At 38.5% G+C, this 12,888-nt stretch overlaps 1 pseudogene; it reads right to left on the bottom strand.

Annotated features, from left to right (window-relative positions):
* Window positions 1-2,327: 2,327 nt before the first annotated feature.
* LOC125923046 (60S acidic ribosomal protein P1-like) lies at window positions 2,328-2,959 on the bottom strand (annotated as a pseudogene).
* Between the last annotated feature and the right edge of the window lie 9,929 nt (window positions 2,960-12,888).

Here is a 12,888-nt window from a genome sequence, read left to right on the forward strand (position 1 = left end):
CTTTCCACGGCTCACCACCCTTTTTCTGCAGGAACTTCGGGCACCAAGTCCTCCGGGCCTCTGGAGCGCGGAGGGAGCGAAGCGGGGTTCCTGCCCCGGTGGCCACTCCACTTCGAGCCCACTTGGTCTCCGCGGAGTGGGTGCACCCGGCCGAGGCGCTGCAAGATGGGTGCGTTGTGTCAGCTAACTTACTTAGTTTTGGCACTGGGATTTCGTGGCTGCCTCCTCCCTCTTTTTTGTCCAGTGAATCACAGAACGGTACTTTCTGCTTTAGCTCCTCCAGGAAGAGGGGGTGGGGTAAGGTTGGTTTAGAGGTTCGGGCTCTCCTTTTTCCTTTCCGGGAGGAGGAGGGAGGGGAGGCTTTGCGGGAGAGAGAGAAAGCTGCGCGCTCCTCCTCGATCCCTGCGGGATCCAGGATCCGGGATCCGCCAGGGCTAACGCTTCTCTGGGTTTCGCCGGCTGCCCTCCATCATCCGGAGAGGGGAAAATCCGCGGCGGCGCGGATCCGGAGGGGGGAAGCGGGCGCTTCTTGTTGTTGGTCTGTAAATGAAGAGCTCTCTCCCCCATCCCGAAGGCTGCGCTTGCAAACTTTTTCTAGCTTCAGGAGGGAGTGAGAGAGGGAGAGCAGGAGAAACAACAAACTGCGTAGCATACCCTTTCTTCTACTCTTCTAGTTTTCCTTTACTACTCCCTTCTGGCCCCCCTCCTCCCCATTTTTCCTACTCCTTTTATCCCCGCCTCTTTTTTTTTTTTTTTTTTTTCCAGCAGCCTCTACTACAAGTTTTTAAATTGAATTTCCTTTCCCTGTTGCTGGCCTTTCCAGCCTGACTTCCTCATTAGCTTCTCCCCAGGTGAAGATATTGAAATTGCCCCCTTATTCTTACCTCTTCCCAAACTTACCCACAGGGCGTCTCCAGCCAAGAATGTGGGGCGGAAGAGGAGTTACACATTTCACCCTCAAGAACGGAGAGCCCAGTCTGTACTCCTGCAGTAAAGAGACCACAGTTTCCCATCTAATAATTCAGGGAACTTCATCACTTTTTAAAAACTATGTGGAGTGAAAGTATTGTAAAAGCTTGTGCTGACGGGGAAGATATGCATGCTTGTACTAGAATTATGGGGTTTTAAAGCTCTGCTCAGTCAGGAAAAGGATTTAGGGTATGTATTCAGAGAGAAGGCAACAGATGCCAAGAGCCACTGAGACATGTTTTTCTTTCTCCAAATTTATTCAACGGTTCTTTCTTGAATACCTACTATGGGCTGACACATGAAAAGTCAGATTCTCCCAAATGCCTGAGCATAAATCTAGGTTTCACTTAGCCAATTTATTTTTAATTCTTTCCTATTGCTAAAGTTCCTATTTAGTTTCTAGGCAAAACATTTGTAAATGGAAACTTAGCACCTTTGAAACTTGCAGTGTGCTCCGTATAGTTAATTTTACTAACGTGTAGCCTTCTGCTAGTCTATTTTCTTTCCTGAGACCATTCTGATTAGTCTGTGGAGAGATGAGCAGTGTTAGAAACCTGTGAGAAATATGATCTCGGCAATTCGGTAAGTTAAATCTCCAAATATGTAATGAGTGAACGGAATATTGGGACATTGGAAAGCACTAAGGTAAGGCTTCCAGCTTCGTGGGTCTAACGAGATGCTTGAACGCCAGCAGACATTTCAGATGGGTTAGCCACTTTTAGTTGGAGGGGTCAGTGACATAGAACAAGAAGTATCCATGTTACTATGCAAGAAACAGGGTCCTTTTTTTTTTAATGTCTACTTATTTTTGAGAGAGAGAATGTGAGCAGGGGAGCGGCAGAGAGAGAGGGAGACATAGAATCTGAAGCAGGCTCCAGGCTCTGAGTTGTCAGCACAGAACCCGATGTGGGGATTAAACTCATGAGCTGTGAGATCATGACCTGAGCCGAAGTTGGAAACTTAACAAACTGAGCCATCCAGATGCCCCAAAAGAGGGTCCTTTTCAGTTCAGGTTTCAAGCAAAAGAAAGAGTAAATAATAATATGATGATGATGTTAACAGTCATGGAATACCTACCACGTGCTGTATATAATGATTATATATATATATATGTGTATACATAAATATACACACATATGCTGTATAGTATTTATATAATGCTTTATATGCTTTATCTCTTCTCCTTATCCACCAATTTTATGAGGTATTCTTCCACGGAACAAATATCTGAAGAGCTGGGCCAATGCTAGAAGCTGGGAAAGTAATGGTCAGCTAAATCAGGCACAGTGTCTGTTCTTGTGGAGTTTACATTGATGGAAAGAGATTAACAGATCATCCCCAAACTCCAAAGGTTTGGAGTTTATTCTGAAATATTCTGAAGAAAAGGAACAAAATTAGAAGAAATTTTAAAACAAAGAAATCTGACTTAGACTGGGTGTGTTAGTGGGTGGGGTGGTACAGTGATGTGACCTGTAAACTGAGGGAGCTGTTATTTTGTTATCCACACCCGCTTTGGTTTTAAGAGTTCAGCTTTTTATTGAACAGATTACAGAAGAAGTTTAGTCAAAAAGCCCATGTCATCATCAGATTCCTTGGATTCTTCTTTCTTTGCTTCCACTTTCTTCTCCTCAGCCTGAGCCTCCTGCTGGTGGAGCGCCAGCTGCTGGGCCAGGTCCACCAGCCCATACACTGCAGGTGAGACTCCTGATGTTGACATTGGCCAAAGCCTTTGCAAACAAGCCCAGCCAGAAAGGTTCAACATTTACAACTGCTGCTTTAATGAGGGCGTTGATCTTATCCTCCGTGACCCGTCACCTCATCATTGTGCAGGATGAGGGCTGAGTAGAAGCAGGCAAGCTCCCAGACTGAGGCCATGGTGCAGGTGGGTGCTGAGTGGGTGCTGCCAGGCGCTGTGCTAGTCACAGGGTGAAGTGAGGGCCTCATCCTGTTCTGGCCGTAGCTTCCTTAGAAGAATGGAGCACGTTAGCAGCAGCTGAGGAAAAGCTGTCTATCCCCCTTTTACAGGAAATTTAGACTTGCAGATCTGTCTGACTTCAAAATCCATGTTTTTCAAAAGATAATCTTCCCACAAGTAGGCATTAAGGTCTTTTCCAGCCACACAGCACAGAGAGAACACAGCTGCCAGAGTTGGAGAATTCTAATCTTTACACAAGGCATGCATGCTCTCCACATTCAAGATAGAAGGGCAGAATTCTGGCCCTAAAAATGCCATTTTGGAATAAACAGTACTATATTAGGGGAGACTAAGAACTATTTGCAATTAGTAGTAAGAGCCAAGAAACAAGAATAGTCATGCTACAGCAGACCAAATGAGATGTGACTCAGAGGGAAAATCCATTGGTTGGGTGCCCTAGCCAAAGTGGGAAATGGGTAATGGTTATTCCCACATCCATAAGGAATACCTTCAGAATGAAATCAGAGGCTATTGAATGCACTATACATTATTGTACATATACTGGTATTATAAGCACAGAAACTTCACATTTCTCATTATAGGATTGGGTTTCATACACTCCAAGCAGTAGTTTTAGCGTCCTCATGAAATCCCAGGTTAAAGACCCTCTATAACTGAACTGTTTTTTTCTGACTTTAGAGCCAGGATTTTTGGTGTTCAGGCATCAGCTTCACTAATGGAACCACATCATAAATTTATTTCGGCCCAGATATAGTCACGTTACACAGTCCTATAGTTATGGAATGGCATTATAAAAATTAAAGGTACCATTTGATTTAGTAAAGGGAGAGAGAAAGAGAGAGAGAGAGAAATAGAAGTGCTTAGAGATGAAATTAGCATGGACTGATTATTCAGGTGAGGCTTACTCAGGAGGTAGGAATAAAGCTATGCCTGAAAGGACCAACAAAATTAAAATTTGGAAGAGAAGAGAAGAAGTTAAGGGAAAGGCATTTCAGGTAAAAGGAAAGAGAAAACCAACTGGCTGAGATATGTTTGGACTGGGAGAGTATGGGAAGTAATATTAGGAAGTTCAGATCACCCCATATATTGGAAAGCTTTGAAAAAGTATGAAGGGTTAGAACTTGATTTGGGGGCATTAAAAGTGATGAGGTCCTTTGAGCAGGACATAACATGAAAAAATACTTTAGTAGATCATATTAAAGTCCTTTCTGGGATGGATTAACAGACATAAAGGCTACAAAGAAATTGGTTCAGTCAATAAAAATTTGAAGAGTTAAATTTTACCGTGAGAGCACTGAGTATATTAAAGTTTTCTTGGTTAGAACAAGACATGATGAAAATATAGGAAAAGATATCCCAGAATATTTTCAGAGAGAGATCTGAGGGAGCAAAGACTAGAATCACACAACTGCCACAGTGTGAAATTTCCACAGCAATATATTCCTTAGGTTAAACAACTATGCTATGACTACATCATTTGATGGGAGAATGACATTCATTAAAAATTTAGAAAGAAGTATTTAATCAACTAAGAGAAAAACAAGGGAAAAAGGAATCAGGGACCCAATACAGGACCTTCTTTGATTGAATAATGGAAAAAGAAAAGAAATAATAGAACACATTGGCAGGAAGGTCACCAACAGAGCGAGAGATCAGAGTAAGGCACCACAGTGTAGCCTGGGGCTCCTTAGGAGACAGACCAAGAGTAGTGGATGCCAATGGGTGGAGGGTAGAATGAAGGAGTGGATATGAGGAGCCTATCAGTAAATAGAGAAGCTAAGAAAATCACAGACAGGCACTAAAATGGGTATTGCACAATATTTCTTTGAAACCATAAAGACATTTCTCACAGCCCCCAATATGCATGGAGAGAAATGCCCTAACTTTCTACTGCATACACCTAGTCAAGTTATTGCTGTTGTTATTGTTTTTGCTTAGCAAAAGAACATGCCTGCTACCCTACTCCCCTTTCTTGGATAGGTAAACATGTATATAGATGCTTATAAGATACAGCTAATTTTATTTATTTATTTACTTACTTACTTTTGTGAGAGTGAGAGAGAGAACATGAGTGGAGGAGAGGGGCAGAGGGAGACAGAGAAAGAATCTTAAGCAGGCTCCATGCTCAGCACAGAGCTGATGCAGGGCTTGATCCCACAACCCTGGAATCATGACATGAGCCAAACCCAAGGGTGAAGCTCAACTGACTGAGCCACCCAGGTGCTCCACAGCTAAATTTTTAATTGTAGGTTTAAAAAGTTGTGAATATAGTCACCCCAAGGATTTATAGACTATTAAAAAGATTTAAAACTCAGTTCCTGCTTGATTGGGTTTATACATACGTTAAGTACTTAAAAATGAAGGAATAATCATGAAGTTTAAACTTTTGCACCCTCTAAAGGAAACATTTGTTCTAATATAGTCATTTTGATATGCATTCTATATAATAAACTCCTTATTCATCTGCATTAGACTATGGAACTGGGGCTTCTGGGTGGCTCCATTGGTTAAGTGTCCCACCTCTCTTAATCTTGACTCAGAGGGTTAGTGACATGGAGCCACATTGAGCTCTGTGCTAATGTCGGGAAGCCTGATTGGGATACGTCCTCTCTCTCTGCCCCTCCTTTGCATTCTCTCTCTCTCTCTGTCTCTCTCTGTCAAAAGAAATAAACTTAAGAAATAAAAAGACTACGGAACTAAAGCTACTTTGAGTCATTGTCACAAGAAACAAGAGCTCTCTGATTAGAGAGAGAGCACAATTACTGATTAAGTAATTGTTAAGTAAGGATCACTTACTGTCCTTTCTTGGAAAGTCTCTGTTGAAATAAGCTGTAATAATTTGAGTCATGTGAGTGACACTGAAGTTTCAACCATGTATAAACATTGCTACCCAAGAGTGACAAGGTTTTTGACTTTAGAAACTCAGAAGATCTGAACTGCCAAAGAAGAGATCTTTTTTTTTTTCAAACGTGTGAAAGTAGACATTTAAACAAAATTTTTACAGTGAGAAACCTGGTAATTTCAACAATTTTAAAATCTGTTCTTACTGCTTAAATTGTAAGTCAAATTCTGTATTATTTACGTAGCAATTTTCTATTTAGAATATCAATTTCTAAACCTGGCTGGTTATTAGACTCCTTTAGGGATTTTTTAAATAAGGAAATTCCCAGCTCCACCCAAGATACAAATCAAAATATCCAGAGTTTGGGAATATTTATGTTAAGAAAAGCTCTCCAGCTGATTCTGGTGTGGATAGAGTTTTGAAAAACACTGACTTAGAAGCTACAGCATCAAAAAATTTTAATAGGGTTGCTTAATGGGTGAGTTTGGTGCCATCTATCAAATGTAATAAGGGGAACACAGCTGAAAAATGGGTGGATAAATGTAGAGTCTGAACATCTGAGGGAACAGTCAGTTTCTGTAAGAGGGCAGGAAGAATTAAAGTTGGGGTATAGCCAAGCCACCAGGACCAAGAAAAAAGGGAAAGGCATTAAAGCTTAAGTGGGTGAATGACAGGGGCAATAGCGTGGGCAGGCACTGCTGAGTTCACATGTACTGAAGGGAAAGACTGGAAGGAAAAACTAAGTTCTAAAGCCAGCTCTTCCATAGTGATATCTTTCATCAGGATTTGTAGTATTCTCCCAGTTGCATGGGCCAAAGGTCTAAGGTGCTGACCTCCTGAGATCGAAATGTGCTGGTGTCTGGTCTCAAGGAGTCTAGATAGCTGTGAAATCTAGAGTCAAGGTTACTAAGTAAAAGTAAGTGCCTGATCTGGCATCCAGAAAATAGCACATTCCCAATTGTGGATTGTATGAATTTATAAAAGTCATATGAATTAAAGACTATAAGAACCACATAAATCAGAAGAACAAAAATTATATCACTTTATATGATATTCAGTGGTGAAACCAAGAGAAGTTAGTGATTGGAGAATAAAAAGGGGAATAAATGATTATGCCCAATTTCTGGTTTGAGGAAATTGCCTGAATGGTAGTACTTATTTACTTATTTATTTATAAGTAATACAAATATGTAAATGGCATATAAACTTAATTTATGAATGGTATATAAATTTATATGGTATATAAACTTATTATAAATAATTAAATGATAGTACTATTTATGTATTTATTTAATTTATTTAATTTAATTTTTTATTTTTTTAAATTTACATCCAAATTAGTTAGCATATAGTGCAACAATGATTTCAGGAGTAGATTCCTTAGTGCCCCTTACCCATTTAGCCCATCCCCCCTCCCACAACCCCTCCAGTAACCCTCAGTTTGTTCTCCATATTTATGAGTCTCTTCTGTTTCGTCCCCCTCCCTGTTTTTATATTATTTTTGTTTCCCTTCCCTTATGTTTATTTGTTTTGTGTCTTAAAGTCCTCATATAGGTGAAGTCATATGATTTTTGTCTTTCTCTGACTGACTAATTTCACTTAGAATAATATCTTCCAGTTCCATCCACCTAGTTGCAAATGGCAAGATTTCATTCTTTTTGATTGCTGAGTAATACTCCATTGTGTGTGTGTGTGTGTGTGTGTGTGTGTGTGTGTGTGTGTGTGTATATATATATATATATATATATATATCACATCTTCTTTATCCATTCATCCATCGATGGACATTTGGGCTCTTTCCATACTTTGGCTATTGTTGATAGTGCTGCTATAAACATGGGGATACATGTGTCCCTTCGAAACAGCACACCTATATGCTGTGGATAAATGCCTCGTTGTGCAATTGCTGGGCTGTAGGGTAGTTCTATTTTTAGTTTTTTGAGGAACCTCCATAATGTTTTCCAGACTGGCTGCACCAGCTTGCATTCCCACCAACAATGTAAAAGAGAGCCTCTTTCTCCACATCCTTGCCAACATCTGTTGTTGCCTGAGTTAATGTTAGCCATTCTGACAGGTGTAAGGTGGTATCTCATGGTGGTTTTGATTTGTATTTCCCTGACGATGAGTGATGTTGAGCATTTTTTCATGTGTCGGTTGGCCATGTGGATGTCTTCTTTGGATCAGGGTCTATTCATGTCTTTTGCCTATTTCTTCACTGGATTATTTGGTTTTTTTGGTGTTGAGTTTGATAAGTTCTGTATAGATTTTGGATACTAACCCTTTATCTGATATGTCTTTTGCAAAAATCTTCTCCCATTCTGTCGGTTGCGTTTTAGTTTTGCTGATTGTTTCCTTCACTCTGCAAAAGTTTTTATTTTGATGAGGTCCCAGGAGTTCATTTTTGCTTTTGTTTTCCTTGTCTCTGGAGATGTGTTGAGTAAGAAGTTGCTGCAGGCAGGATCAAAGAGGTTTTTGCCTGCTTTCTCCTCAAGAATTTTGATGGCTTCCTGTCTTACATTGAGATCTTTCATCCATTTTGAGTTTATTTTTATGTATGGTGTAAGAAAGTGGTCCAGGTTCATTCTTCTGCATGTCGCTGTCCAGTTTTCCCAGCATCACTTGCTGAAGAGACTGTCTTTATTCCATTGGATATTCTTGCCTGCTTTGTCAAAGATTAGTTGTCCATACGTTTGTGGGTCCATTTCTGGGTCGTCTATTCTGTTCCATTGATCTGAGTGTCTGTTCTTGTGCCAGTACCATACTGTCTTGATGATTACAGCTTTGTAGTGTAGCTTGAAGTCTGGGATTGTGATGCCTCTTGCTTTGGTTTTCTTTTTCAGGATTGCTTTGGCTATTCAGGGTCTTTTCTGATTCCATACAAATTTTAGGATTATTTGTTCTAGCTCTGTGAAGAATGCTGGTGTTATTTTGATAGGGATTACATTGAATATGTATATTTCTTTGGGTAGTATCAACATTTTAACAATCTTTGTTCTTCCTATCCAGGAGTGTGGAATCTTTTTCCACTTTTTTGTGTGTCTTCTTCAATTTCTTTCATAAGCTTTCTATAGTTTTCAGTGTATAGATATTTCACCTCTTTGGTTAGATTTATTCCTAGGTATTTTATGGTTTTTTTGTGCAACTGTAAATGGGATTGATTCCTTGATTTCTTTCTGTCGCTTCATTGTTGGTGTACAGGAATGCAACTGATCCCTGTGCGTTGATTTTATATCCTGCAACTTTGCTGACTTCATGAATCAATTCTAGCAGTTTTTTTGGTGGAATCTTTTGGGTTTTCCATATAGAATATCATGTCATCTGCGAAGAGTGAAAGTTTGACCTCCTCCTGGCCGATTTGGATGCCTTTTATTTCTTTGTGTTGTCTTATTGCAGAGGCTAAGACTTCCAATACTGTTGAATAACAATGGCAAGAGTGGACATCCCTGTCTTGTTCTTGACCTTAGGGGGAAAGCTCTCAGTTTTTCCCCATTGAGGATGACATTAGAGTTGGGTTGTTCATATATGGCTTTTATGATCTCTATGCTCCTTCTATCCCTACTTTATTGAGGGTTTTTATCAAGAAAGGATGCTATATTTTGTCAAATGCTTTCTCTGCATCTATTGAGAGGATCATATGTCCTTTTTTTTATTGATGTGCTGAATCACGTTAATTGTTTTGCAGATATTGAACCAGCCCTACATCCCAGGTATAAATCCCACTCGGTCGTGGTGAATGATTTTTAATGTATTGTTGGATCCGGTTGGCTAATATCTTGTTGAGGATTTTTGCATCCATGTTCATCAGGGAAATTGATCTATAGTTCTCCTTTTTAGTGAGGTCTCTGTCTGGTTTTGGAATCAAGGTAATGCTGGTTTCATAGAAAGAATTTGGAAGTTTTCCTTCCATGTCTATTTTTTGGAACAGCTTCAAGAGAATAGGTGTTAACTCTTCCTTAAATGTTTGGTAGAATTCCCCTGGAAAGCCATCTGGACCTGGACTCTTGTTTTTTGGCAGATTTTTGATTACTAATTCGATTTTGCTTACTGGTTATGGGTCTGTTCAAATTTTATATTTCTTCCTGTTTCAGTTTTGGTAGTATATATATTTTTAGGAATTTTTTCATTTCTTCCAGATTGTCCATTTTATTGGCATATAATTACTCAAAATATTCTCTTCTTATTGCTTTGATTTCTGCCATATTGGTTGTGATCTCTCCTCTTTCATTCTTGATTTTATTTATCTGGGTCCTTTCCATTTTCTTTTTGATCAAACTGGCTAGTGGTTGATCAATTTTGTTAATTGTTTTAAAAAACCAGCTTCTAGTTTCATTGATCTGTTCTACTGTTTTTTTGGTTTTGATAGCATTAATTTCTGCTCTAATCTTTATTATTTCCTGTCTTCTGCTGGTTTTGGGTTTTTTTGCTGTTCTTTTTCCAGCTCCCTAAGGCATAAGTTTAGGTTGTGTATCTGAGATCTTTCTTCCTTCTTTAGGAAGGCCTGGTTTGCTATATATTTTCCTCTTATGACCACATTTCTGTGTCCCAGAGGTTTGGGGTTGTGGTGTTAACATTTTCATTGATTTCCATGAACTTTTTAATTTCCTTGTTAACCTCTTGGGTAGCCCATTCATTCTTTAGTAGGATGTTCTTCAGTCTCCAAGTATTTGTTACCTTTCCAAATTTTTTCTTGTGGTTGATTTCGAGTTTCATAGAGTTGTGGTCTGAAAATATGCACGGTGTGATCTCGATCTTTTTGTACTTACTTAGGGCTGATTTGTGTCCCAGTATATGGTCTATCCTAGAAAACGTTCCATGTGCACTGGAGAAGAATGTGTATTCTGCGTTAGTATGAAATATTTTGAATATATCTGTTAAGTCCATCTGGTCCACTGTGCATTCAAAGCCATTGTTTCCTTGTTGATTTTTTGATTAGATGATCTGTCCATTTCTGTGAGTGGGGTGTTGAAGTCTCCTACTATTATTGTATTACTATCGATGATTTTCTTTACGTTTGTGATTAATTGATTTATACATTTGGGTGCTCTCGCATTTGGTGCATAAATGTTTACAATTGTTAGGTCTTCCTGGTGGCTAGACCCCTTGATTATGATATAATGCCCTAATCCATCTCTTGATACAGTCTTTATTTTAAAGTCTAGATTGTCTGATCTATGTATGGCTACTCCAGCTTTCTTTTGTTGACCATTAGCATGATAGATGGTTCTCCATCCCCTTATTTTCAATCTGAAGGTGTATCTAGGTCTAAAGTGGGTCTCTTGTAAACAACATATAAATGGATCTTGTTTCTTATCCATTCTGTTACCCTATGTCTTTCGACTGGAGCATTGAGTCCATTGATGTTTAGAGTGAGTACTGAAAGATATGAATTTATTGCCATTATGATGCTTATAGAGTTAGAGTTTCTGGTAGTGTTCTCTGGTCCTTTCTAATCTTTGTTGATTTGGATATTTATTTATTCATAAATATATTTTTTTCATCTTTTCTCCCCTCAAAGAGTCCCCCTTAAAATTTCTTGCAGGGCTGGTTTAGTGGTCACAAACTCCTTTAATTTTTGTTTGTCTGGGAAACTTTTTATCTCTCCTTCTATTTTGAATGACAGCCTTGCTGGATAAAGAATTCTTGGCTGCATATTTTTCTGATTCAGCACACTGAATATATCCTGCCACTCCTTTCTGGCCTGCCAAGTTTCTGTGGATAGGTCTGCTGCAAATCTGATCTGTCTTCCCTTGTAGGTTAGGGACTTTTTTTCCCTTGCTGCAGTCATGACTCTCTCCTTGCCTGAGTATTTTGTGAATTTGACTATGATATGCCTTGTTGATGGTTGGTTTTTGTTGACTCTAATGGGGGGGGGGTCCTCTGTGCTTCCTGGATTTTGATGTCTGTGTCTTTCCCCAGGTTAGGAAAGTTTTCTGCTATGATTTGCTCACATAACCCTTCTACCCCTATTTCTCTCTCTTCCTCTTCTGGGATCCCTATGATTCTGATGTTGTTCCTTTTTAAAGAGTTGCTGATTTCTCTAATTCTTAAATCATGCTCCTTTGCCTTAATCTCACTCTTTTTTTTCTGCTTTGTTATTCTCTATAAGTTTGTCCTCTATATCGCTGATTCTCTGTTCTGCCTCATCCATCCTTGCCACCGCTGCATCCATCCGTGATTGCAGCTCAGTTATAGCATTTTTAATTTCATTCTGGCTATTTTTTACTTCTTTTATCTCTGCAGAAAGGTATTCTAATCTATTTTCGACTCCAGCTAGTATTCTTATTATCGTGATTCTAAATTCTGGTTCAGACATCTTGCTTGTATCTCTGTTGGTTAAATACCTGGCTATCGTTTCTTCGTGCTCTTTCTTTTGGGATGAATTCCGTCGTTTTGTCATTTTAAAGGGAGAAAAGGAATTAATGAGGTAGAAAAATTAAAATTAAAAAAGTATTAAAATTAAAAAATTAAAAACACACCCACAAAAATCAAATAAATGATGCTAGATCCTAGGTGTGTTTTGGTCTTGGTGTTGAAAGTGGTTTGACAGATTAGAGAAAAAAAAAGGGGGGGGGAAGGCAATCGTTTGAGAATTTGAAAAAATGAATACACTGAAGTAGATTAAAATGAGATGATGGGAGTAAAATAGAATTTGAAAAAAATATACACAAAAGTAAAGAATACAGTAGAAAAAATTAAGGAAAATATGTGTAATAAAAATTAAAAATAAAAATGAAATTTTCTTTTTCTGTATTCAAGAAAAAGGAAAGAAACAAAAAAGAAAACATTTAAAAAAGGAAATTGTTTCAAAATTTGAAAAAGTAAATACACTGTAGTAGACTAAAATAAAATGATGGAAGTAAAATAGAATTTGAAAAAAATTTACACAAAAGTAAAAAATATAGTAATAAAAATTAAAGAAAAATGTTTTTAATAAAAATTGAAAATAAAAATGAATTTTTCTCTTTCTGTATTCAAGAAAAAGAAAAGTGTAAAAGAGAAAAAAGAAAAGAAAGAAAATTGAATAGATGGACCTGCTGACAGATTGAAGTAGTACTGAAATTATTTTGTTTTCCCCTAGAAGTCAGACTATGTAGTGCTTTATAGTGCATAAACTAAGCGGGGCAGTGAGACTTGTGTTCTT

Source organism: Panthera uncia, chromosome B1 (genome assembly GCF_023721935.1).
Source record: "Panthera uncia isolate 11264 chromosome B1, Puncia_PCG_1.0, whole genome shotgun sequence".
NCBI classification, from domain to species: domain Eukaryota; kingdom Metazoa; phylum Chordata; class Mammalia; order Carnivora; family Felidae; genus Panthera; species Panthera uncia.